The sequence below is a fragment of the Lemur catta genome, chromosome 7, assembly GCF_020740605.2.
Source record: "Lemur catta isolate mLemCat1 chromosome 7, mLemCat1.pri, whole genome shotgun sequence".
Classification (NCBI taxonomy): domain Eukaryota; kingdom Metazoa; phylum Chordata; class Mammalia; order Primates; family Lemuridae; genus Lemur; species Lemur catta.
Genome location: NC_059134.1, coordinates 37,956,943 through 37,984,000, shown reverse-complemented (window position 1 = coordinate 37,984,000; position 27,058 = coordinate 37,956,943). Strand labels below are relative to the sequence as shown.

Here is a 27,058-nt window from a genome sequence, read left to right as displayed (position 1 = left end):
GCAAAATTTTCTCCTGGAACAGATTATTGAATTCAGGAAATGAAAAATGCATGGCATTTGGGTACGTGCTTTAACAGTTAATTATTTGTTTAGATTCTGAAATTATTTATTTTCCTCACTATAGAAAACTCCAGACAATACTATTTATAGAAATCACACATACACACACAGACACACACACACACACCAAAAATTAGGACAACAATGTCAAGGAAGGATCCAAATGACAGAAACGTGAGAGGCCAGAGTAAGGAGCAGTAGAAGCAGTCATTGTAGCCCAAATCTGAAAGAACCTACTCACAATAAACAGTGAGTGTTATGTCATTAGACTGTGAAGCAGGAACAAAGGGCCAGAAATACGGGTTCAAAGGAGAATGTAAATTGAGAGGTTTTGAATATCCTGGATAACTAGAAAAAAAGTGCCTACACTATATTTGGTGATTAGGGATCTAAACACTGAAAAATATTTATAATTTACAAGAAAGCATAGTGTGGCCAATGCAGCTCTCTGACAACTCTCCCCCAGATATGACCATTTCAATGATCAAACTCCAAATTGAATCACTGAATGGAGTTTAAGTTCGCTAGTCATAGGATAAGAGTAAGTGCAAACACTGACCAGCCATCTAAAATGAAGATTTTCATCTAAACTTTTTTTCCCATACCATTTTACATCCTTTATGTTCTGTGGAAACCTTAACATATGTTCCAGTAATGTAATCGTGACTGGATAACTGCTCTAAGAGTGTGGATTGTCTTGTATTCCAGATGTGGTGAGTGTAAGGGCAGGGCTGCAATAATTCCTCTGTCATATTAACCCTCAGGACTCATAATTTAAGGCACATGAGAGTACCTAAAGTACTGCATCTATTTCTAAGAAAAAATCCAAATTGTATCAAAGGCAATATATGTAAACAAAGTGTTTGTACCCCTGTAATATTCTGAAATTTAAAAAAATTGTATGTACTGTAGGATTTTATGTAGACATTGAAAATACACCAGGCTGAAACTGGGCCAAGTAAGTGATTACAGAGAATAACTGAATGATTCTGGGCTTTGATATCCTTGGCCTTTTATTCAACATGAATGATATTTTGATTTAATCATTGAAATTTTGTGGAAATTTGAGAATTTTTAAAATATCAATTTTCTAAGGGATCTAAATTTTGGATTTATTTGCTCTTGAGAATTTGATTATAGGGATTGTCTGAGTATTATGTGAGTATTAAATGAGTGTTTATATGAATATTAAAACTTGAGACATTGTCTTTTTGGAAATTTATCATTGAATTATCTTAAATTTTTTGATTGAACTTCATTGCAGATCTCCTAATGATCTGTATCATATCATATATCACATATGGAACAATATGTCTGAACATAATTGGGTATGGGTAATAGAAAAGAGGTTGAATTTTCAGCCTTGCAAAAAGTGCGGTCGTGGAATTAATTAATGCAGTATTCAGACTCATTTCAAAAGCCTCTGAAAGCAAAAATCACAATTTCCCGTGATTAATTCCAAGAACATCCACAAAGGAATAGTTGAGGATGGGAGTACAACAGTCCTGCCAGACAGATCTAATTCCCCAAGAGGGATGTGAATATGCCTGGTAGAACATAGGTTTAATAGTTGGGAATTATTAATGTGAAAATGCTTCTTTGTCATCCCTAAGGTTTATTATCTTATTTTATTTTTAAGTTTCAGAGAGAAATTAAACATGCATAATCAAATATTTTCCCCTTTTTGTCTTGGGGGCAAGTTTCCTGCAGAAACCAAACACTGATATGCTTCATTATACAAGTTGATTTTCTCAGCAAGAAGCTCATAGAGAAGAGTGAGGTCTATATAGGCTTCATCTGCTTATAGAAAATAATATGTATAAATCTGATATTCAAGATTATATTTACCCTTATTTATAAAACATGATCTATAATATAAACTTTTGCATTAAAAAAGTAAAACATTTTTTTCTCTTCTTGATTTATGTCTTATTTTTTATTTGTTTTATATGTAAGTAGGAAAAAGAAGGATTTGTAGACTGGTTCTCTCAAGCCCTTACTAAAACCCATTCTAAGCATTTTTGTTACTTTTCTTCTAGAAATTATTAATTGATGATTGAATATTTGAATTTGAATTTTCTCTCTCTCTTCCTTTCCCTCCACTCCTTAATTTAAACATATATAAAATGCAGTTATAAATAGCAATGTTATAATATATACTTTGGGGATGTTTTATTTGAATTATACTTAAGTTTTTATTCTGTCAGTACATGGCATAATTGAACTTTCTGGATTCATTTTTGGAGTAGGGATATGAGACTAGTTATGGTCAATGAGTTGGGAATAAAAGTGATACACATCACATCCAGGACAGAGTGTTAAAAACCAGTTCAAGGACCCCTGGCATTCTTCCCTCTGACAAAACCTGGCAACATTATAGTTATTGACTCTGTGCCAGCCAAGTTATAAGAATGATGCCAAACAGAGCTTTTACAAGCATACAATGGACATGTAACATGAATAAAAAATAAAATGTGTTGTTTTAAATCATCAGAATTGACACAGAGATTGACATCTAGATGTGGGGTGAAACTGTAATTACAAACCTCAAACATATGTAGGAGCCAGGAGGCAAGAAAGCTGATATTGGTGACTGAAATGATGATAATTCATAACATGCAATAGAAATTCTTGAAAAAATTGTTGCCTGTCATAAGTTAGAAGGCAGATAATATACCTGATCAATTTGTAGCTTTAATGGAAGAGTTTGAAAATTCAAATATTAATAGAAAATGTTGCCTTCTATTAGCTATATTTGACATCTGTTGGTCAAGAAAAGTATTAGCTCTGAAAAAATGCATAGTTTAGGAATGAATGAAAAGAAATAATTAAATCTGATAATTCTGAAATTTGCAGTATTGGATTAGGCAGTTGCCAATAAAACTGAGGATATCTTTCAATGTATGAAGAAACATACAGGGAAATAGTAAATAATTAAAAGATGTGTTTAAATAATTGAGTTGACAAAATGTTGAAAATAGAGGTTAAGTTAGGTGGGGCATTCATTAAGTTTGACAACCTGAAGATTACTGATGATTTTAGCTGAGTGAAGATGTATGATAGGTTAGAGGAAGTTGAAGAGTGACTCAGTTTGAGAACCTTGGATATGAAAGGGAATTGAAAACTATGAATTATGGGAAAAGAATGGACAAATATGATATTTAATATGAAATTATTGAATATGACTGAATGCTGATGAGAAAGATCCCATTAAGCAAGAGATTATAAAGACACAAAGAAAAGAGAAGAAAACTTATTCAGCTAGTTCTCTGAGCAGGAGGAAGAATATTTCTGTTTTATTACATGTAAAGTATGGTTTCAGATGAAGGTAACATTATGATATTATCTGTACATTGGAAGAAAAAATTAATATATTTTTAATAAATAGTGTATAGTATAGAACCAAAGTCGTCTTCTAATGGTAAAGGAGCTGACTGCTTTTACTAACATAATGAACTACTATCTAATTTGAAAATTCTTTGATACAAACATTTAGAAATATTGCATACAACAAGATAAGCATCCTTTTAAATCAGTAGCTGAGCTTGTGAGAATGTCAGTAAATACTCTAAGTGCCAATGAAATAAAAAATAAAATAAATAAGAGAATGCAAGTAGGCAAAATTCTAACATAAACTGAAGGCACTGATATATCCAGGGAATATGACAGTCACAGAACATAGAACTTTCAGGTTTAATGTCCGTGTAGGGAATGGGTCACAAACACAAAGTAGAGGGAAAGAATTGAAATTCCCTCAAAAGTCTGAAATGCATGATAGGTTTCATGAACAAATCAAAGGCATTTCCAAAGAAAAACATACCCCACAAAATTAAAATGTTTTTTTTTAAAAAAACCAAAAGAGCATCTAAAAGAAACATAAAACTGGATCAAAGACAATCAGCGTCTTAATATGGCTCCATTGTGCAGTGCTTAAGGTAAAGCCTGCATTCCATGAGTGGAAGCTAAGCAGAAGAAAGGAATTTCCATTTCAGGACCACACTTGCCTGGAAATGATGCTCAGCAACAGATAACTAGGGGTAGGATGAGAAGTGCTGATATTTTGCTCCTCTGAGGAAGAACACTGGAGAGAGAGAAAGCTATGTTTTCTTAGTAGCACCAGTTTCAAGTGAAGTTTTGACTTCACTAAGATGGAATGGAGTAGAGAAGGCATGATGTTAGTTCAAATACCACGGTCTCAATTTTCTTACCAAATTTTCATAGATTTTCTTCATCAGATAATTTTTCATTTACTGTATGCCCTTGGGACTGTATCCAGGGGCTTTATATGTTTTTTTAGCTTTATGGAGCTCTTCACTCTGTCATGCCAGAAGTCAATTTCGGTAAAATTATTGTAGAGTTATAAGGAGAGAGTTTTTCTTTTCCTTTACAGATATAATAAAATATATCTATATAATAAAAATAGCATTTGCTTTTAGTGTAATAACAGACCAAAAGACCAACAATTCCCCATAGAAAGCTCTGAAATAGAACCAGGTATATATGAGGGCACACTCTGCCAAAGCGTAGTATTACAAACTCATGATGAGATAACAAGTTAGTAATTACTTGTAACCCAGTGGTAAAACATGTAAAACAATGTTAGAGATCTTCCTTACAACATAAATACTCAGATTTTGGGTTAATGTTAAGGCTAAAATATGAGTAATGTTTTTTTAACTGGTAGAAAATAAAGGTGAGTTCTAAGGAAAAAATCCATTTTTGTCAGCAGAAAAGAAAAATAATGAACAGAAATAATAAAAATTCCAAAAATATTTTACATTAAAACAATCACATATAAAATTTGTCACATATGTATTGGACACATTTTTACATCCTTAATACATAAAGGAAAATTTGTAAATTAATGAGAAAACAAGGAGTCACCCATTAGGAAACCATTCTACTGATGCAAAACTTATAATAGAAACAGTCCTATGTTGTTTAGGATTATGTTTGAGAAAATGTGACAGAGCACAAGAATAGTGACTTAAATAAAATAGTTTACTTTCCTCACACACACAAAAATAGTTAGACAAAGACAGTCCAGAATTGGTGTGATGCTTATGTTTTAGAAAGTCCTAAGATGTCACTGTATTGTATATTGCTATATTATAAAATGTCCATTCTTAGAATAAATCCTGGTTCTAGATGAATGACTTTTCTAATTTAGATCTCTGTTAGTTCATCAAATATGTCTGTTAGGTATACAGCAAGGGACCTCTGGCCCCTTCTGGGGACAAAAGTGTGCACCTCGAGCAATTGCTACATCTGGGGGAGGAGAGAATGCCCTATGAATGTGCCAATCAGAACTTAGCATGCCAACATCAAAAAAATGCCAAGGATTCTCTAGCCTATGGGCCAAGCTTCACAGATACAATGGGGTCTGAAAGGAGACCCAGGACAACTTAAGGCTAATTATCATGTCATTAGCTTAAATCTACAATGTGGTTCAGCCCCCAAAATGAGCTTTCAGAGAGGTTCATGGGACATCTGCATGCATAGTAAAACTCAGGTTATATAACTCCCAACTGTCCATCAAAGTGGTTCAAGGGTGACATCTGAACCACAAAGAGGGCTCAATCTGGACACTATAAAACAAGACCCCAGACCATAACCAAGGCCTTTTTGTTACCACAAGAGACCCGTTCATCATCTGTGGCAAATATATCTTGCTCTTGCCCTGTAAACCTATATCTTGCTCTTGCTCTATAATTCTATCTTTCTCTCCTCAATGAACCTTGTTTTGTACTTACCTTACCTTCGGTGTGACTGGTCATTCGGCCAAGAGCACGCCAAGAACCCACATCAGACTGCTGACCTGACAAGTCAAGCCCTTTCCTAAGTAAATATACTTGCATACGCTATAACATCTTCCTGAAGCAATCCCACTACTACCACCATCACCATTGTCTCTCCAACATTCATTATCATCGCTTTTTACATCTGTTCCCTTCTCATTATTCAGGGTTCATTTTGACCACCTAAAACACAGATGCATTCATTTCATTCACTTTCTATTCATCTGTTTCAGTCTTAGCACTTAGCATACTTTTCAATAACTATCTTGGGACTATTTTTCAAGACTATTTTATAGTACAGACAGGCAGGAATTATAGCTGACATAATCACTCTTAAAACTCTAGCATGTGCATATTTTGACAATAGGAATGGAGCAACCTAACATTTTCAAATAGTGGAGAGAATAGGTAGCATTTGCAGATCAACTGGATGAAATATTTGACAGAACATGCTTTAAAAAGTACTTGAGATTAGCACAAGTGAATATAAACACAGGAAAAGACACCACAGACTTAAAAACTTATTTGCCAGACAAGTCAAAAGAATTAACTTTCACAATATAAAAAAGAACACCTATAAGTCTATATGATAATTAAAAATAAATATAGACAAATTATAGGAATAGATAATCCACATAAGAAAAAAATCAAATGTCAATTATTCTTTGAAAATATACCAAATCTTATTACTAAATACAATTTAAAATTTTTTAAATGAAAATGTTGGAGCTCAGAGACTGATACCCCAAAATATGGTGTTTTGACATATTTAAGAAGCCTCAAAGTCTCTCTGACCACACTCCCCACTCACTTTCTCTCCCAAATAATTTAAATATCCTTTACCTGCCTAGGATCCAGACCCATCAAGAAGAACAGTTATCTTTTCTTCCTCTCTCTGTAAGACCAAAACTGTAAGCATACCTAAACAGATGCTTTCACTGTGAAAAAGAACTGTTAATATTAATATTTACAAGCTAATATCTGTTCCTGGATCCATTCTTTCTCCTTAGCAATCCTTTATTTCCTCTCAACAGAATTTCTGTTATGTCTAATGCCCTCGCACTTCAATGTGAATGTCATCCTTTAGTATTTTTTTTTTTTTTTTTTTTGGTAGGACAGGCCTGCCTAGTGGTAATGCTCTCCCATAGCTTTTACTTACCTGGGAATGTCTTAATTTCTACTTCATTTTTGAAGGCAGTTTTGTCATATAAAGAATTCCCAGTTGACAGGTTTTTTGTTTTGTTTTGTGTTCTGTTTTCTTTCAGTGATTCACATACCTCTTTCTATCGCCTTCTGATTTCAAAGCTTTCTGCTGAGAAATCAGCATATAATCTTACTAAGAATCCTTTGTACATGACAAGCCACTTTTCTCTTGCTGATTTCTGGATTCTCTGTTAGTCTTTTGGTATTAAGAGTTTGTTTATGATGCATCTCAGTGTGGGTCTCTTTGGATTTACCTTACTTTGGGTTTGTTGGGCTTAGATTTGTGTAATAGATTCATGGTTTTCAACAAATTTGGGAAGTTTTCGGCTTTTATTTCTTCATATAGTCTTTTGCTCACTTTTACTTTCTATTCTCCTATGGGACTCCCATATGTGTATATTGTGTCCCTTAAGTCCTCTAGACTCTGTTCACTATTCTTTATTCTTTTTTCTTTCTGCTCCTCAAACTTGATAATTTAAAATGCCTGGTTTTACATTCACTGTTTCTTTGTTCTGACTACTCAAGTCTGCTGTTAAATGCTCTAAAGAATTTCTCAATTAAATTATCTTACTATTCAGCTCCAGATTTTATATATGGTTACTTTTTATAATTTTTCTTTTTGTTGATATTCTCATTTTGTTTGTATATTTTTTCCTGATTACCTACGGTTCTTTGTCCATATTTTCCATTTGCTCTTTAAATATACTTAAGACAGTTATTTTAGAGTTTTTATCTAGCAAGTCTGATTCCTGTGATTCCTTATGGGTACTCCTTGCCATTTTATTTTTTTCCTTTGAATTGACCATATTTTCTTGTATGTTTGTATGCCTTATTATTTTTGGTTGAAAACTGAGAATTTTTTTAAAAGTCATGTTTACCAGTCTTTGCAGACTTGGTTTGTGCCACAACAATCGTTTAATCAGCTTAGCATGTTTTCAGCCTAGATTATGGCTCAGTGCAAGCTTAATATCTTCTCAGGTCTTTTCTAAGTATGCATCTTTCCTGGTCCTGTGTGTGGCTGTCTTTGTGTTGCTGTAAAGAGTTTCTGAGGCTGGGTAATTTATAAAGAAAAGATGTTTATTTGGCTCATGATTCAGGTTGCTGGAAGACTGGGCATCTGGTGAAAGCTTCACATTGGTTCCAGTCATGGCAGAAGAATGGGAGCTGATTTGTGCAGAGATCATATGGCGAGAAAGGAAACAAGAGAGGGTGGGGGGTCATTCCTGACTCTTTAACAACCAGCTTTCTTAGTAACTAATAGATTAAGAATGGACTTACCTCCTCCTCCAAGAGAGGGAATTAATATATTCATGAGGAATCTGCCCTCATTACCCAAACACCTCCCATTAGGCCCTGCCTCCAGCATTGATAATCAAGTTTCAACATGAGATTTGGAGGGAACAAATATTTAAACTATAGCATTCTGCTTCTGGTCCCCAAATTTCATGTGCTTCTCACATTGCAAAATGCAATCATTCCTTTACAGAAGTCCCCAAAAGTCTTAATTTGTTCCAGCATCAACTCAAAAGTCCAAAGTCTCATCCAAGACTCAAGACAAGTTCCTCACAGCTGTGAGACTATAAAATCAAAATCAATTGATTTATTTCCAAACAAAAATGGTTGTACAGATATTGGGTAAATATTCTCATTTCAAAAGAGAGAATTTGGTCAAAAGAAAGAAGTGACTCAGCAGGGCAGTCATTAAATCTTAATGCTTCAAAATAATCTATGACTCTATTACCCACATCTAGGCACACTGGTGCAGGAGGTGGGCTCCTAAGGCCTTCAGAAGCCCCACTCCCATGGGTTTGGGATATTCTCATGAGTTGGAGTTGAATGCTGTGGCTTTTTCAGACTGAGGTGGCATGCTGCCAGTGGCTCTATAATTCTCTGGTCTGGAGGGCATCGGCCCTGCCCGGACAGCTTCATTAGGTACTGCCCTAAGAGGTTCTCTGTGGTGGCTCTGCCCCTGTGGCAGGCTTCTGCCTGGACACTCAAGCTTTCCAATACATCCTCTGAAATCTAGGTGACAGCTTGCAAACCTCCACTCCTCTTGCATTCTGAGTGCCGACAGACTTATTTCTTGTGCCCTCTGCAACAGTGACCCAAGCAGTACCTAGAGCCCTTTGAGCTGATTCTGGAGCCAGCACAACTGGGATTCAGGGAGCAATGTCTTAGGCCTGTCCCCTATACCTATTCTGTGCTCTTAGTCCTCTAAGCCTGTGATTGGAAGGGCTGTCCCAAAGATTTCTGAAATGGTACTGGGGCCCTTTTTCCCCATTGTCTTAACTATTAGCACCTGGCATTCTTTTGGTTATACTAATCTCTCTAGCAAGTGATTGTTCTACAGCACCTTTTGATCCCTTTCCTGAAAATGGTCTTTCTCTGCCAAATAGTTGGGTTGCAAATATTTCGTGTTTTTATGCTCTTATTTCCTTTTAAGTATAATTTTCACCTTTACTTATTCCTCTTATGCTGTATCTGATCATAAGCTGTTAAAAGTAGCCATGCCATTTCTCAAACACTTTGCTGCTTCAAAAATTCAATTTTAACGTGCCACTAAATCTTTAACCCAAGATATGAACATCTTTTAATTGTGTGTGTGAAATTCTCTGGAACCACATGTGAAATGTTCTCAGAAAATGTAAGGAAACTTAAATAAAGCAAAAATGATGTATTTTATTTATTTTTCTCCATAAACAGTATTTTATTCATAGGTGGGTAAAAGGAGTATAAAATCTTTAAGCCTAAGGCCATTCATATATTTGCAAGAGATTTGAACACAGTAAGTGTAAATCTTCTCAATCAAAATATTTAGTACCAGACTACTACTCCTTGGAAAGTAATTGCTTAAGGGAAAAAGCATTTTCAGGCTCTCTGTCACATATAGAAATCAATTTGGGAAATTTAGTAAGGCCATAAGTTCCAAAAAAGCTAAAGTAGTAGCACTTCAGTGTGCTGCTCACAAAGATGGTGGCTTATTTTACTGAATTTACCTTTATTATGCATTCACCAACTTCTTCAATTATTTTAATTACAAGAAAAATTAGAGATGACATTAGGTTTCTATCCTAAAGATGTTTATCCTTTGTGTACAGTTTTGTATAAGGTTTATGTTCTTGACACTTGTGAATAATTTCTATAGTTCATTTTGTCTTCTTTCATGTAAATAAACCTTGTGATTTTGTCTTTCAAATAGCATACAATGTCTGCACATGTATTACACTATTAAAAAATTAACAGAAAAGGGAATTTCTAACTAAACCTAATCTACTTAACAATGCTATCAGTTAGGAAAACACATTGATTGGGAAGATCAATAACATTCCTATTTATTGGCACAAATACAGTATGTGTTCAAGATCTAATAAAGATGCCCTGCCAGTGTCTTTTTTCTCCCAGTGGAAAATGATATTTATTTATTTAAAGAAAAAGAGAAAGAAAACTGTTTTAATAAAGTAATCCCAAGAGAACGTGATAAATATATATTCTATTTGATATTCAGTCAAACTCAGGTAATATTTCCATTCTCCAATATTTTATTTAATTTCCCTCTGACCCTCACTTGCACTATACTGTATATTTCATTTCAAACTCAGTTAAATAAATAAGTCAAATTCTCTTAGCCTATGAGTTTCATAGCTATTCTTTGCTGCCAGTAAATCTTACTTTTTATTTTCACTTGTCAGATCAGGCCCATAATCAGGAACTAGGAAACAGGGTTCTGCCCCTTCTTGGGATTATCAGCAATTTTTCACCTACAATTAGATATGAATTATTAAGATAGTTGCTGGTTGAGAAGATAAAACTATTTCAAATGTGATGCTGCAATGGGTTGGAACAATTGAACTTCCCATATAGCAAATACAGGGTTGTTTTCTATAATACCTCTCAAATGAACTCTAATGACAATGAAAATTTAAAAGAAAACCACTTGATGCAAAAGGGAAAGTTTTTATTATAATTTAGAGTGAAAAATAAGAAAAGTACCATACACACTTGACACCATATACAGATGAAGGTCAAGCCAGATCAATCACCTTTGACTCATTGTGCTGAAGAGGAATTATGAGTACTTATGGCATCTACATCTATAAAGTTTCTATAGGCTCACAGGGTCAGAAGAGGGGAAGAAATATTTGGTAAATCATGTAATCCACTGTACAATGCTGTATTTCACATTGCAAACAGACATGCGGACATTCTGTTTTTCATATGTAAGTAGCTACCAAATATTTCTTTCTCACCATCATTCATTTCTTTCCATTCTCTTTGTCAAATATGGAATATTAATTTAGTGTCATTATGCACTGAAGAAAGCCTTTCAATAAGAACAAAAACCTATTTCTGTATTATATCTCCAAGTAACCTAAATATTAGTATAATACACTATATTATTTAAATATTAATTATATAAAAGGAGACAATGTATATGTTTTTCCAAATTTTGTATGATATATATCTCAAAACAGATGTGTTGAATTAATCGCAAAACCAAAAAGCGTTGAGCTTCTTCTAGTGTAAGTTAACAGGAACTCTAGTGTCTTCTCTCTTGATTTGTAGACATCAGATTGTACAATGTTAACTTAATGACAAATAAGAGAAGAGATTCTAATTATTCATGAATGAAATACAGTACATCAAATAGAGACAGAGAAATTAAATTTTATATTTTATATATATGTATATATACACACATGCACATAAATATTTTCAATACTTTTTACAATGGCAAACTGATAAATGCTTCCTCTTAATTTGTTTGACATTCTTTGGGATGGCTTGTGCTATGTGTTACTTAGTTAAAAAAAAATTTGAACAAGTGTTAATATCATCTGTCAATTACTAAATACTTATAGGACTTCTTCTAAATGCAGTATATGAATTAACTTATTTACCCTTCACAGCAAATCTATGAGGTAGGTGCTATAATTACCATGTCTGAAGATACAGAGAAAGAAGAGGTATGGGAAAGTTAAAGCTCTCACTCAGGATGAGAGATCAGGGAGTGGTAGGGCAGCATTTGAAGTTAGGCAACATGGTATCAGTGACTGCTGTCTTTTGTATTGAGATAGATTGGTTTATTCAAAAGAAATAGAAAAAAATTCCAAAGATATATGTACGTTTAAGATCTTTACACATGTGTTATGGGCTGAATTGTATCCCTTGCAAATTCATATGTTGAAGTTGTAACCCTCAGTATCACAGCAGGTGACTGCATTTGGAGACCAAGCCTTTAAAGAGGTAATTAGGTAAAATGAGATCATATGGGTATACCCTAATTTAATATGACTGGTATCCTTATAAGCAAATGAAATTAGAGACAACACCAGAAGTACACATGCCCAGAGAAAAGCAAGAATGTGGTTATTTGCAAGCCAAGGAGAAAGGCCTCAGAAGAAACCAAACTTGCCAACACCTTGATCTTGGAATTCTAGAAATGTGAGAAAATATAGTTCTGTTGTTTAAGCCACCCAGTCTGTGATAGTTTGTTGTTGTAGTCCTAGTAAATTTTTAAACCTGTGTCTACTCACATTTTATCTACAGAAAAATACACAGATACACAAGCATAGTGATACCTGCTAAACTACAGAAAATGGGGCTTCTCATTGTAGTCATTGATCATCTAAGGACTCTGAGAAATACTTTTAAGTGATCCATTGGTACTAATTAAAAACAAAATAAATAACAATTAAATAATTAGCAAGCCTATTGTCAATGACTCACGCTGTTAGACATCACCACTCCTCTTACAGGATAAATACACATTTATTTAGATTTATCAAATAGTAATAACAAATTGAAAAGGGCAAAAAGGACTTCAGTCAAATTTGGGTAAATAGGAAGAAGAAAATCCACTGTATACATTCCTCCTGAGTGATTATTAAAAATATAAAAAATTATTTCAGTGTATAGCTGGGCAAGAAAATGAACCTTGACAAAATTTGTCTGAGTTTAAAATGTCTAATATTTAATGAGTGCTCAGTATATATCACCTAATGCACTAATGTTTTACAAAAGTTTTCTCATGTATTCTTCACAATCATGTAGAAATGGTATTATTATTATTTCCATTTTGCAAATTTTACCTATTTCTCAAACCAAGGTTTTAAAGTTTAAGGTAAAGTTTGTTGTTTTGCTGTATTTGCTTTTGGGATCTTACCCATAAATTGTTTGTCTAGGCAAATGTCTAGAAGAGTTTTTCCTATGTTTTCTTCTAGAATGTTTATGGTTTCAGGTGTTACATTTAAGTCTTTAATACATCTTCAGTTAATTTTTGCACATGGTGAGAGATAGGGATCCAGTTTCCTTCTTTTACATATGGCTATCCAGCTTTCCCAGCATTATTTATTGAATAGGGGGTCCTTTCCCCACAGTTTGTTTTTGTCTGCTTTGTCAAAAATCAATTGGTTATAGCTATATTGTTTTATTTCTTAATTTTCTTTCTGTTTCATTGGTCTATGTGTCTACCTTTATACCAGTACCATGCTATTTTGTTTATTATATCCTTGTAGTATAATTTGAAGTCAGGAAATGTGATGCCTCTAGATTTGTTCTTTCTGCATAGGATTACTTTGGCTATTTGGGCTCTTTTTTATCTTCTGAGCCATTTTATAGTTCTGTAGGGACAGAGTTTAATTTGTGTACATTTTTGCAATAGAGATGGAACGAGGTTCTATTCAATGAAACAGATAACCCCAAAGAGTACAGTTTCTGGCACTATTGGACATTAATCAGTTTTATATATAACTCAGCATTTTATTAGTAACCATCATTATTTTCTTTATTGATTAATAAGTTCAATCAAATCTTTGATAGATATTCATTTTAATTTGCATGTGAATCATGGTTTTAAATTTTTGATAATTATATTTTTAGTAGTTGTACTTTTCTGGTAATTGATTTGAAAAAAAATTTATGTTATAGTTATGATCCATTTGTAGCCATCATTTTGAGTTTTACCTGGAGATACACTGTTTAATTTTGTAAAACATTCAAATGAATTCCATAATTTAGGAAATTAAAAAAAATTAAAAACATGCAGCATGATGTCAGTGATTATTGAAAGAGGACAGAGAAAGAGAAACTTACTATCTACTGAAATACAAGGACAGCCAATGATTTTTTTTTTTTTACTTTTTTTTCCCTTTTGTGAGGAGAGGAAAATTTTTGAATCATCAGAAGCCTCTTATAAAATTATATGATTTTAGTAAGTTGTAGTCCATAGCACAATGGTAATAACCAAAATTTAGTTTTAACAGTTTGAACATAAACTTAAGAAAATTATAATCCATGATAAATTTAAATTTTCTTAAGATTAACCTAAGAATATCTGGACATAAAAGACATCTCAAGATGATTTTTTCAAAAGGAATTCTTATTTGAAAGAGAGATCCTTTTAAATTATAAGCTTTCTAGTATAATTTAATCATAAAAATATTTTAAGATAATTTATATATCCCTTTTCAGAAATATTATTCTTCATTAAAAGGAGAAGATTGTTAGAAAATTAGAAAAAAATGTGAAGTATTTAAATGGAAGTTTATATTTCTTTGGAAATAGAATAAGATTTTCTCATGCTAAACTTTTCAACCTTAAGGATTTAAGCACCATACCTACTCAGAGTCACATATCTTGGCTGATCTTGGCTGAAGAATAGCTTCTAAGGATGATTATGCCACATTTCTATGTGTCTACAGTGGACATTAAAAGATAATGAGAGCAGCCAGTCCCATCAGTTGTGACCATGGAACATAAATTCTTCCCTTAGAGCTAAGGATAAATTGGATCTTGGAATCAATGTTGCATTGTCCTCCTCACCAAATACCTCCTTCCCTGGCCCTTTGAACCTTTCTGTTTAAAGGAAAGAACTACTCTGGGGGGACAAGTGGAGGTGAAATATCAGTAGTCCTCTGCTTAGGAAATAATGAGCTATCAAATATTATATTTTTAATTGAAATAGTTTCATAAGGTAAAAACTGAGGGAAAGATTGGTATTGATATAATGAAAGATTCTTTCATGAAAAATGAGAAAAGAGGTTGTTTTTACTTAGGCTTCTGGCACATGAGACCCTATGTAGTAAATGGTCCTTTCCATACCTCAGAGAAACCACTGGTATCTAAGACTGAAATGAGAAAGTGCCCCTAATTAAACAAATATTTAAAACTTAAGAAAATAAAGGTCACTAAAAAAGTGGTATAGCTTGCACAGTGGAACAATTGCTGAGTGACCAGGTCATGAACCCACATCTCAAAACTCCTTGTACTCTGTACAATTCGTACTTTATATTTGATTTCAGAGGTTGTTCTTAGCCACCAGAGGAGATAACTTATACAGTGCTCTTCTGTTCATGAACCTGTGCTTACATAAAGCTTAAAATTAGTAAATGAGATCTCATCTCCTGACTTATATTACAACCTGAAATAAATGATTAATAAATTTTTACAAATGGTAGGAGTGATATTAATTATTTCCTCTTAGGAACCCATTAAAATGCAATTAGTGTGAACTAATATGGACAACTTGCTGTCATTCTAAAACTATAGGAAATTATATGTTTTTTATTATTTCAAAGATCTTGGAAATTTTCAGTTATAAGTGCACTTAAATAAATGTGTACCTGTTCAGTGTCTAATGGCTGAAACTTATGGGGATCCAAATTAGTCATTTTGGTCCTGTGGGTCAGTTGGAACACTAAAAAACAATGTGAGAAAAAGGAAAGTAAGAATTATGGAGAATTTGTAAATTGTAGAGCTTAATTATCTCCCAAAATGTTTCAGTAATAATGAGAGTGAAGGAACTATGGCTTTCTTGCAGTTTAGTTTTTTCATTCATTAAACAGATGGTATCATTCTGAGGTAATTATAAACTAGAGTATATTTGACCAATTAACAATATAGTTCAAACAACAATCTTTGGACTGTTGTCAAAAATTAAGCGCAAGGTATTCATTGACAAATTTCACTTGATTGCAGTTGGTTTATTTACCGAATTCCACAGGTATGACAAGCAGGACAGATAGGATATAGGCTAAGAGTCAAACAAATCTAGCTTCGAATTATAGCTCCAGAATTATCTGCCTTTATGAGTGTGCAATCTGGTAGAGATTTTAAGGGTGATCAAGCTAAAACTGTACACTTCACAGATACAGAAGCCAAATACAAAATGTGAACTGAAATGCCCAAGGTTAAACAGTCACAAGAATACCATAAGCTCCCCCTCAACACTAAAAAAGAAAGAAATGAAGTTTAGTCCTGTTGGGACAAACTGTCTTGTACTATGTTGCCCTGAAGCTTATGTTAACTCAGCCCCACTGAGGAAAGATCAGTGCAGTAATAAATTTAACTACCTACACCTACACATTTAAGTGCCTTCATAGCTAAGTTTGTTTTTCAGAAGAACTCTAAAACATATTAATAAAATGGAAATATCCATATCAGTTTGGACACCAAATATGATGGCTGTAATTTTTCAGAAAGCTCAAGAAAATTGGCCTGAAAAATTTACTAACCTGAAAATCACCATAAGAGAAGAAAACCCTATAAGAGTGTAAGTGGAGTTGACATGCAGCAAAACTCCATGAAAACCTCCTAGCTGAAATCAGCAAGAGTCCGAAAAAAAGGAAAGACAGGTGCCAGCCATGTTCTGATTACCAGTTCTACAAATCTGTGTATTAGAATCCTTATTCTTTACCTTCCTGCTGTTTCTGTAAATGCAGTGTCTGTACATCTGTCTAAGGACAACCCCTTCATTGTGACTTGTATAACATTTTCTCTCAGACTTAATCATGCAATGATATCATCACTCAATTGTTTTCACTCATTTCTGTTTCATTAATTATTTTAAATCTACCTAACAGTTCCTATCAGCATAAGTATATGCTGTAATATTTCCTATCTTAAAAAAATGAAATTAAAACCAAAGTAAAATATTCCAAGCAATAAAGCAAAGTAAAACATCAGACAAACCTCAACCTTTCACAGAAATGCAATCACAAAAATGATAGTTAAAACATCAAAAGCGAGCAAACAACCTCTTTTAAAAAGCATTTTTAAACTGTCAGAAAAGGAAGACATTCACTGGAGTTTAGAAATAACAAGAAAACAAGAATCCCTATGGAATAACCTAGTATTAAAGCCAGTTCCTCATATATTTTTCTTTGGAGTATCTGCCAGTCATTGTTGGCCCAGAGCCATATTTTAAACTAGCTAAGAACTTAGACATGCTATAAAGTCTAGGCCAGAGATTTGGAAGGCGGCTAAGAAACCTAAAGCTGAGATTCTAGAAATTTAATATAGACAATTTATATTAATGAAAGGAAATAAAGAAATTACCATTACTTGCATATTATATGATTGTATAAATATAGAAAAGCAAAGTGACTATAAGATCAAGTTATTATAATTAATGACAAAGTTTAGCAATTTTGTCAGATAAAAGATTATTTCCAAATTTTAATGGAATTTCTGTATTTCTGAAATCTGGCAACAATTACAACCTTTAAAACATTAAAATATTTTATATACATATATAGCTCCCCAGTAGAAAGTAGGTATACTTTATACATATATACACACATGTCTATGTGTATGTGTGTGTGTGTATATAGTGTGTATATATACACATACACATATATATACACATACATACATATATATGTATATACACACACTTTAGCAATAAAAGTGAGTGGCACACAAGCATATATTTAAAAACTTAGCAAATATATGTAAAATATTGCAAAACTATTTTAAAATAAAAAATCTTAAAAAGGAAGAGATGTGATGTTTGTTCATAGAGTAAAAAACACAATATAATCAAAATAGAATTGCTATTTTCTATATGTCAAAATAATGTATAAATTTAATGCAGTTTCAAACTACCATTTTGTTTTACAGAACTAGACAATTTGATTTTAAAATTGATATCAAATGTTAACATTTCAAAGTACCTTAAAGATGAACCAAGAGGGAAAACTAGCTCTAATAGATATAAATGTTTTTATTATAGAGTCATGTTAATTAAGACAATGTGCTACTGGTGAAGCAATAAACAAAGGACTATGTAGAATAGATGTAGATTCCAGAAGTTTAGTGTGTGTGTCCATGTGTGACATATTTTGATATATTTAAATCAGAAAAGTCCACATCCAATTACTGGTGAAAGATAAAGTAGTCAATAAATTATGTTGGGGCACTTTTTTTTTTTTTACTTATATGGAAAAATTTAAAAAGATCATGACAATCATTACTTCAACCAAAATATAAAAATACATTTCTGAATAATCAAATTCTTACCTGTGTTAGCAATATTTTTAAATATTTAGAAAAATTATAGAAAAAACATTTCGATATGATAGGAAAATATTTTTAAGAAGACAATAAAGTATATATGACAAAAAAGTGTAGCTAAATTTGAATACATTAAATAGAAGAATTTATTTTATTAAAACACACTATAAAGAGAATGAATGATAAAGGTGCAAACCAGGAGAAGATATTTACAAAAAATGAAACTTATAAAGAATTACCATCTAGAATACATAAAGAAATTTCACAAATTGATAAGAATCATACAAATACCACAATAATAAAATGGTCAAAAGAAAGAAATAAGGATTTTCAGAATAAGAAACAAAGGATAATACACAGATTAAATGATGATCAACCTTACTGTTAACCATGAAATACAAAATAAAATTATAATAAGATAACATCAAATCCAAGCAGTTGGTAAAAATTAAACATCAAAATGAAAATGCCTGCAAGGATATGGAGCAGAGGGAATTTTCTACACTGTTGGCATGGGTGAGATGTAAATTGCTACAGATGCCATAAAAATGATTTTCCAATGCCAAGTAAAGTTGATTACATGCATACCATAGAATTGCCAATTCCAGTCTTGGATAACTAGAGAAACTTTATGCACACATGGACCAGAAGATAAATCAGAAGACAACCAGAAGATAAGAATGATCACTGAAGCACATTTCATATTAGATTTTTTAAAAAGGAAGAAACAACCAAATTTTCCATCAATCAGGAGACTGTAGACATACATTTTGTTAAAGTCATACATTGGAATACCATACAGGAGGAAAATAAAAGGAATACAGCTATTGCATCCACATGGATGAATGTCAGGATCATATATTCAGCATATATCAAATCATGAAAAGAAAGAGATTTTATCAGAATGCCAAACTGGTACAGATGCCATCTTTTCCCACCTGCATCAAGATGGTTCTCTGAGGAATTATAGTAAAAAAAAAAAAAAAAAAAAAAGAAAAGAAAGAAAATAGTGAGAAAACCCTGGAGCAATGAGCTGAGAGGCAAGAGGCTATTTTGGACAGTTATGTGGGGGGAAGATGAGATCTATGTTTTGTTCTTGTTATCACTGCTGCTCCCCATTTATTTTCCCCAGTCCCTGATATTGTCATGAGAATGAGAAAGAGAGTGTGCATACCATTCTGGGAAATATGCCTGGTCCATGTGTACTTAGTACCATTATCGGAAACCAAGTGGAGATTCACTTACCACAGGCAGCCACTTATTCATCTCCAGCATCCAAACCCCCAGTGATGGTTAATTACAGTCCAAGGAGTATCTCTGCCTCATTCCAAATCTCTCTGGCTAGACAAAAAGTGAAGATCTGACCAGTTTTGTCAAATAAAGAATGTTTAACTTTAGTTTTCTGATGCAGTCTGAGGCTTTTGGTCATAGATCTTTTCACCAGTTCATCCATCGTGCACTTCAAGCAATAGCACAAAGGTCAAGCTTTTCCTGATACACATTGTTGACAGAAGCTGACACTCCACTAGGGGAAAACAAGCTCACAAGCTGAAATAATATGGTATTTGGGAAGAATAAACACTTTAAAAAGGAAAAGAAATATACTGGATTATGGATTCCATCAGAAGAAGAAATATAACAACAACAGACCGGGCGCGGTGGCTCACGCCTGTAATCCTACCACTCTGGGAGGCCGAGGCGGGTGGATCGCTCAAGGTCAGGAGTTGGAGACCAGCCTGAGCAAGAGTGAGATCCTGTCTCTACTAAAATTAGAAAGAAATTATCTGGCCAACTAAAAATACATATAGAAAAAATTAGCCGGGCATGGTGGCACATGCCTGTAGGCCCAGCTACTCGGGAGGCTGAGGCAAGAGGATTGCTTGAGCCCAGGAGTTTGAGGTTGCTGTGAGCCAGGCTGACGCCACGGCACTCACTCTAGCCCGGGCATCAGATAGAGACTCTGTCTCAATGAAAAAAAAAAAAAAAAAAGGAAGAAATATAACAACATCATTACATAATTTAAAATTAACCTTATAAACAGATCAAGAGAAAAAGGAGACCTCCTATTCTATGTTGGATGGACTTGTTTGAAGTAGACAAGAACAGTCAGAAAATCCAGATAAAATAAGAAAACCATTTTTAATAACACTGGAGAATTACTGAAGCAATAGGGACCACGGGGGCTGAGCAAATAGAAAGAAAATAGCTGTGTTCTGCACCCACTTTCTACTGGGCAGCATTTGCAGATTTGTGACAAAGGGGAAAGGTTCCCTTTGCTTTCCCAGGTACTGCCCTGTTGAAAGGCTGCTGCTGGGGAAAGAGAAACCAGCAGAGATTTTTGCAGTTGCTTAGCACAGAGAAAACAAGGTTGAAAATTTGAGGATCCTTAAATAAATAGGTTCCATTCAATTTGCAAAGCAGTATCCATCTAATTTTCAAAATTCTGTATCTGCATGGATCAAAATGGATAATAAAGTTAAGCTGAAGACCCCTCTAAAACAGAATAGATTTTTTTTCTTTTTCAGTCTCTCAGTGCTGAGGAAAAAGGTTCGAGTTCTGTACCAAGAAGAGAAGTCCTCATGAAAAAATGCCAAGAGCTCAGTTGAAGGCCCTGGAGGACTCTGCCCTACAAACAAACAGGTTTGAGCCAGAGATAGACTGAGCCTTAATGAAACTCCAATCCAGTTTCAAATAACAGAAAATGATCGTATTAAGGCCATGATTCACCACTCCTTGGAGACAAGTCTGCCGTTGAGTCAGAAAGTAATTAAAACGTCTCAGAAGCATTGAAGAATGTATGGATGAACCAGGAACTCATGCACTGCTAATGGAAGAGTAAATTGGTGAAACCACTTTGTAAAGCAGTTGAATTATTTCCTGAATTTGACCGTTCTCATAACCTATGACATAGAAATTCTACTCCTAAGAATATGTTCAAGGGAAACTGTTACATAGCAATTAGGGAGAATTGTACAGGAATGCCAGAAAGTCTGCTCATAAAAGCAAATACCTGGGAATGCCCAAAATTCCCACCCACACAACAATAAATGAAAACATTTAGGTATAGTCTCATAATACAATTTAGCATTGAAAATAAATACCATCATCATAAGCAATATTGCCGATAAATTTTTACAACATAATTTTAAAGGAAATAATAAAAGATTTCATACAGCATGACTTGTTTTAATAAAGTTTAAAGACACATAAAATATTAATTATACATTTCAGATATACAAAAAGATGTGATGAAACTATATCAAAAAGAAAGCAAGAAAATCATTCTATTTATGTAAAATTCAAAATTAGGTAAAACTAAAGCATTTTGGGGGATGCAGTATGCATACACAGAAAATAAAACAAAGAATGATTAACATAAAATCTATTGTATATGTAATCTCTGAGCAGAAGAGGTTTCCAATGGGAAGATCACTTGGAGTTTTAGAAAAACACTGGCATTGCTTTTTAACTGTGTATTACATGGGTGTTTGATTAATGTTATTGCTACTGACTACTATTATTTTTGTCATTTAATATTCAAATATATTGGATAATCTCTTTTTAGAAATATATTTCACAATGGAAACAAACAATAAAAAGGAAACTTTTAAAAATTTTTGATAACTCATTAGTTTCTTGCCTGCGTCTCATCTTTCCCCATCCTATAGTAAGGGAAATTCTTAGAACAGTCTTTTCTTCATGCAACCCAATATTTGAAAGAAGATGATGTTTTCATCTAGTGCATCATTTCCCAGGTGAAACTTCAACATTGTACCTCATGGTCACCTTGGAAGAGACAATTAGCAAGTGGGTCAAATGGAAAGAGAGAGAGGAAAATAAGGAGAAATAGAGTTGAGAGGATCCAGTCACATACGTTACGCTAATGATATTGTAATTTGGGAACCCTGAAATTGGCAACCTGAGAGGGTCAGGGAATATATATGTATGTATGTGTGTGTGTGTGTGTGTGTGTGTGTGTGTGTGTATCTTTGTGTATCTTTCTTGGGTTTTATAACCTCTCTTATTCAGTACTTTAAAAACAACACCAGAAAACTTTCAGTATTTGAGTTTATCTGACATTCTTAAATTTTACTTTTTTAACAAAATCTACAATAAATTTATTTATGCATGTAGCTGTGCTGTGTGTGTTTTGGTCATCACGTGAATGGCTGTATGTGTATACATGTGTGCATGTGTTTGTGCATGCATACAATTGTGTTGTTCCTTAATTCAAGAGACACAATGTTTGGTGACAGAAGTATATTTTGAGAATCTCCCATTATATTACGTATCATCACTCATCTTCTCTATTATGCAGGCAGAGTAATCTTCCTAAGAAAGCAAATCTCTTCATATATTCTCACCAAACTCACACTATTCATAAATTTGTCAGTGGCTTCCAAAATACTTAGTGTGTCCTACAAGGATTGTCATGATCCTTGCCTATGTCATTAGTCCTATTTCACCACCATTGTCTCCCTCTTCCTTTGTAAGAGTCAGTCAGTCAAGCCTTCTTTCTCAAAGAGCAAGTGAAGGGGTGGTTTGAGCTCAACCTGAGGGATAATAAGGAGTTAGGTCAAAAATGGGACCAGTGCTCTTGGCCTAGTTAACCTCTGCTCAGCTGCCTCATCCTACTCATGCTTATGCTTCAGGCCTGGTTCAGGTGTTCCTTCTTCTAGCTGCAGTCTTGATCAGATAATTTAGTTAAATCTTTCATTTTTTCCCAGATCTTTTCTCAATTTTAAATTTTATGAACATAGAATTGTGGGATTATTTACTTACTGATCTATTTGTTACTCTAATAGGCGGAGCTCAGTGAGAGAACAAAGTGTGTGTGCTTTCGCATACCATTAAATCTGTAGTGATTTAATGTTACCAGACACAAAATAGATGCCAAGAAAAATTTATTTAGTTGATGATTAAATCACATATAACTTTTATTCTTCTATTCTCCATGATCTATTATTTTATCTTTTCTATGTGCCTAAAAGCTTTCCAAATCTGTACAATAGATTAATTGACCAAGTAATATTGTTCACTGATTTTGCAAGCAAATAACTATCCTTAAGCATTAATACATGCATGAATAGTATAACATTTTTAATGAAATGAAATTATGATGGTGATTATTTTATACCCAACCTTTTCTAAGTAGAAACGATAGCCTTTCATATATTTTAATACCTTATGTGTCCTTAGATATGCATAAGAGCAAAATCCATTTTAAAACAGATAATAAATGTGGTATTTTTATTAATGCTAGCTTTTAAATTTCTTTCCAACTCTAAGATTTTGTGAATCTACATGCCACATTATGCCCATGAAATGCTTTTTCTTAATTCCTTGACTGTCTTAGGATTTTAATTTGTCCTGATGGTAGAACATCATCTCCTTTCAAAACTTGAATCAGCAACCACTGGAAATCTTTAGGCTGATGTCAAGACCTGTTAACCTGAATGGTGAATCAGCAGAGTTAAGCAATGTCAAACATTTAAGATCAAGCTTTCCCTCTTCTTGCAGTTCATCTAAAGAACTTGTAAAAGTATATCTGATTTCTAAATGTACTTTTAGGTGATGATCAGTGAAACCAATTTGATGGTGAGTACATGTGGTGCTTATTTTTCCATTCTTATCTAGGGGATGAACATGTTTGAAGCTCTGACTCGGGGGGGGGTGTGGGGGGGCAAGGGCAATATATGTAACCTAAACTTTTGTACCCCACAATATGCTGAAATAAGAATTAAAAATAGTATATCTGATTTAAGCTGTTGGGGCTTTTAAAAATGTGTAGTATCACTGTACTTTCTGAGGGTTATCTGAATGCCCTCTCTACTATTAAAAGTTGATAAATCTTCTGTGTGTGGATGACTATAGAATTTCAGATGCAGAATTTTTAAGCAGATACAGAAACATGAAGGGGTATTCATAAGCAGATTTGAACTCTTTAAGAGGCAATCTCTTTATTGATATTCTCTCTTTTATAAGACATTGTTGGCACATTTAGTTTTAATTCTTTAAACATGATTTCCTTTGGTTTTATAAGCATGTTTATAATAGCTGTTTTGTAGTCTTTTTCTACTAAGTCCAACATGTGGCCCCTTAGCAACATTTTCTTTTGGTTGTTTTGGGTTTTTCTAATTGTAGGTGACGCCCTTTGTTTTTTCTTCATATGTTTCATATTTTTAAATGAAAATGTGGCATTTTATTTGATATATTATAATAATTATAATTTAAATCTCCCCAGGCCAGAGATCATTGTTTCTATTTTGTTTTCAATGCTATTATTATTTTCTTCTTGATGTTTATTTAGCAACTTTGCTGGGCTAGTTGTGCAGATGATGCATTCCTTGCAGTATGAGGACACTAAGTTCTCTGCTAGCTAGTAATATATTTTTTTTAAGTTTTTGTTTTCAAGCCTGGCCTCATGAAGGTCTCCTGCATATCATTATAATTTAATGGTTCTCTTGTGATATGTTAGGTGAATTTCTTAGCTCTCCAAACTGTAACTTCCACCCTTTACCCTGGGGATCTGTGTGAGAAAAGTATACCTTCAAACTTCAAGTAGTTTATGAGACAATTTTAGCTTTTACTTACTGCTTGCACAAGTCCTCTTTGTCAGCTGGAAGTGAATGACTGATGCCTTCACCATTTCCAGGTCTTTCTTAGGCATGAAGATAGCCTTGAGCATGCATACAAACTTTTCTATCCCCGGGAATATGTTAAAACTTTACAAAGTTGCATGGGGGTGTCTAGTTCACCAGAATTTCACTGTAAACTTTTACCAGGCTATTGTTTGTCCCAAATGAAATCAAAGCCTAAGGCAGCTGTGATGTTGCCAACACATTGTGATAGTTTATGGTAATATCCTGGATGTAGGTTTTTTTATTTGTTTTTTGTTTTCTGAGCTGAGCACTGAGTCAACATAATAAACTGGAAAATCCTGCATGTAGAAATTTTTCTGAGACCTGCAAATCTGGACTAAATATTGACAATTTTGGAACATGAAGCTTTTATCAGAGCTCCAAAACAGATTATTCCTCTCTGTCAGTTGCAAGACTGTCAGCTATTCACAGCTACCACACCAATGAACTGGGAAAACACCATAGACCCTGCTATCTCACTGAGGTTCCACCGTTTCTCTTGGTAGATGATTTTCAGTTCTTTCTGTGGTTTTAATTATTAGAGTCTTGAAATGATTGATTTTAATTGTTTTGCCAGTATTGTTGTTTTTGAGTGAGAGAACAAGTTCACTGAGATCCTTAACATTTCTGAAGTTGATATCAACATTTTTTCTTCTTTTAACTTATTTCTGTCTTTATATATCAAGTCATTCCTTGTAGGCAGCATATATTTGATTTTTCTTTTTTATCTGGTTTGAAAATCTCATTCTTTTAATTAGAATGTCTAGACCACTTACATTTAATATGAACACATACAATTAGGTTTAATTCTAGTTTCTTGCTATGAGTATTTTATTGGTCCCATCTTTCCTTTCTCCCGTTTTACTTCAATCATTAAGATTAATAAGAATTTCTATAATTCCATTTTTCTAATCTATTGGTTTATTGTTTATATTGAATTAGTATGTTATCTATACTATCTTTATTATTTTAGCAATTACCTTACCATTCACATCATATATCTTTAATTATAATCTACTTAAAGTGTTACTATACTAAGTTATGTATAGCATAAACACCTTATAATAGTACATTTTTTATTCAACCCCAATTATAATATTGTTATTTATACATATTTTATAAATCCCATAATACTTTGTTCTTATTTTTGTTAACCTGTCAGAAGTCTTTTATAGACATTTAAATAAACAATATCTGTGTTTTTAACCACATAATTGTCAGTCCTGATGTTCACTGATGCATATTTTTATTTAGTTTTTTTTTCCGCACTGAAAAACTTCCTGTCAAATTTATTTTAGGGTTGCCCTGTTGGCAATAATTCCTTCAGTTTTGGAAGCCATAAAAAATTTTTAGACTTTATCTTTGAAAGATTATCTCTGAGTATAGAATTCTAGGTTGAAAATTTTTTAAGTCATTCTAAATGATATTATAGTTTTAATTTTAGCTTTTCTGTGCAGAAATACAAATAATTTTTGTGTGTTAACCTTGTATCCTGCAACCTTGATAAACTAACATATTTTACAGTTTTTGTAGAATTCTTGGTTTTTCTACATAGATTATCATGTCACTTGCAAAAAGTGGACTGTTTAATTTCTTATTTTTTAATCAGAATATATTTGATTTCATTTGCTTTCATTATTGTACTGACTAGAATTTCTTGTACTGTGTTGAATAAAATGGTGAGAGTGGACTTCCTTGTCTGGTTCCTAATCTTAATGAGGAAATATCTAGTCATTCATCATTATTTTAGCTGAGGTATTTTGTAGATGTTCTTTATCAAGTTGAAGCAGCTCTCCACTAATTCTAGTTTGTTAGGAGTTCTTTTGTTTAGTTTAGCTTTGTTTTTGTTTTTTTAACGATGAATGGATATTGATTTTTTTCAAATATTTTTTCTGTATCAATTGATATGAACATATGGTTTTCTTCTGTCTAGTCTTTTAATTTGGTGGAGTATTCTATTTTTCAGTGTTCAACCAAAGAAGCAGAACTATTGAGACATTGTAGTGGCAAATCACTTTTTATAGCACTGTATTTTGCTTCATTCACTCAATAAAAAATTATTGA

General features: G+C 33.2%; 1 long non-coding RNA gene across 1 annotated transcript; it reads right to left on the bottom strand.

The window, feature by feature from the left end:
- Positions 1-8,213: 8,213 nt before the first annotated feature.
- LOC123642234 lies at positions 8,214-19,613 on the bottom strand. The gene is made up of 3 exons (XR_006736406.1): positions 19,599-19,613; positions 15,683-15,756; positions 8,214-8,225 (listed from the first exon to the last, which is right to left on the bottom strand). It is a non-coding gene; the product is annotated as an uncharacterized LOC123642234 (long non-coding RNA).
- Between the last annotated feature and the right edge of the window lie 7,445 nt (positions 19,614-27,058).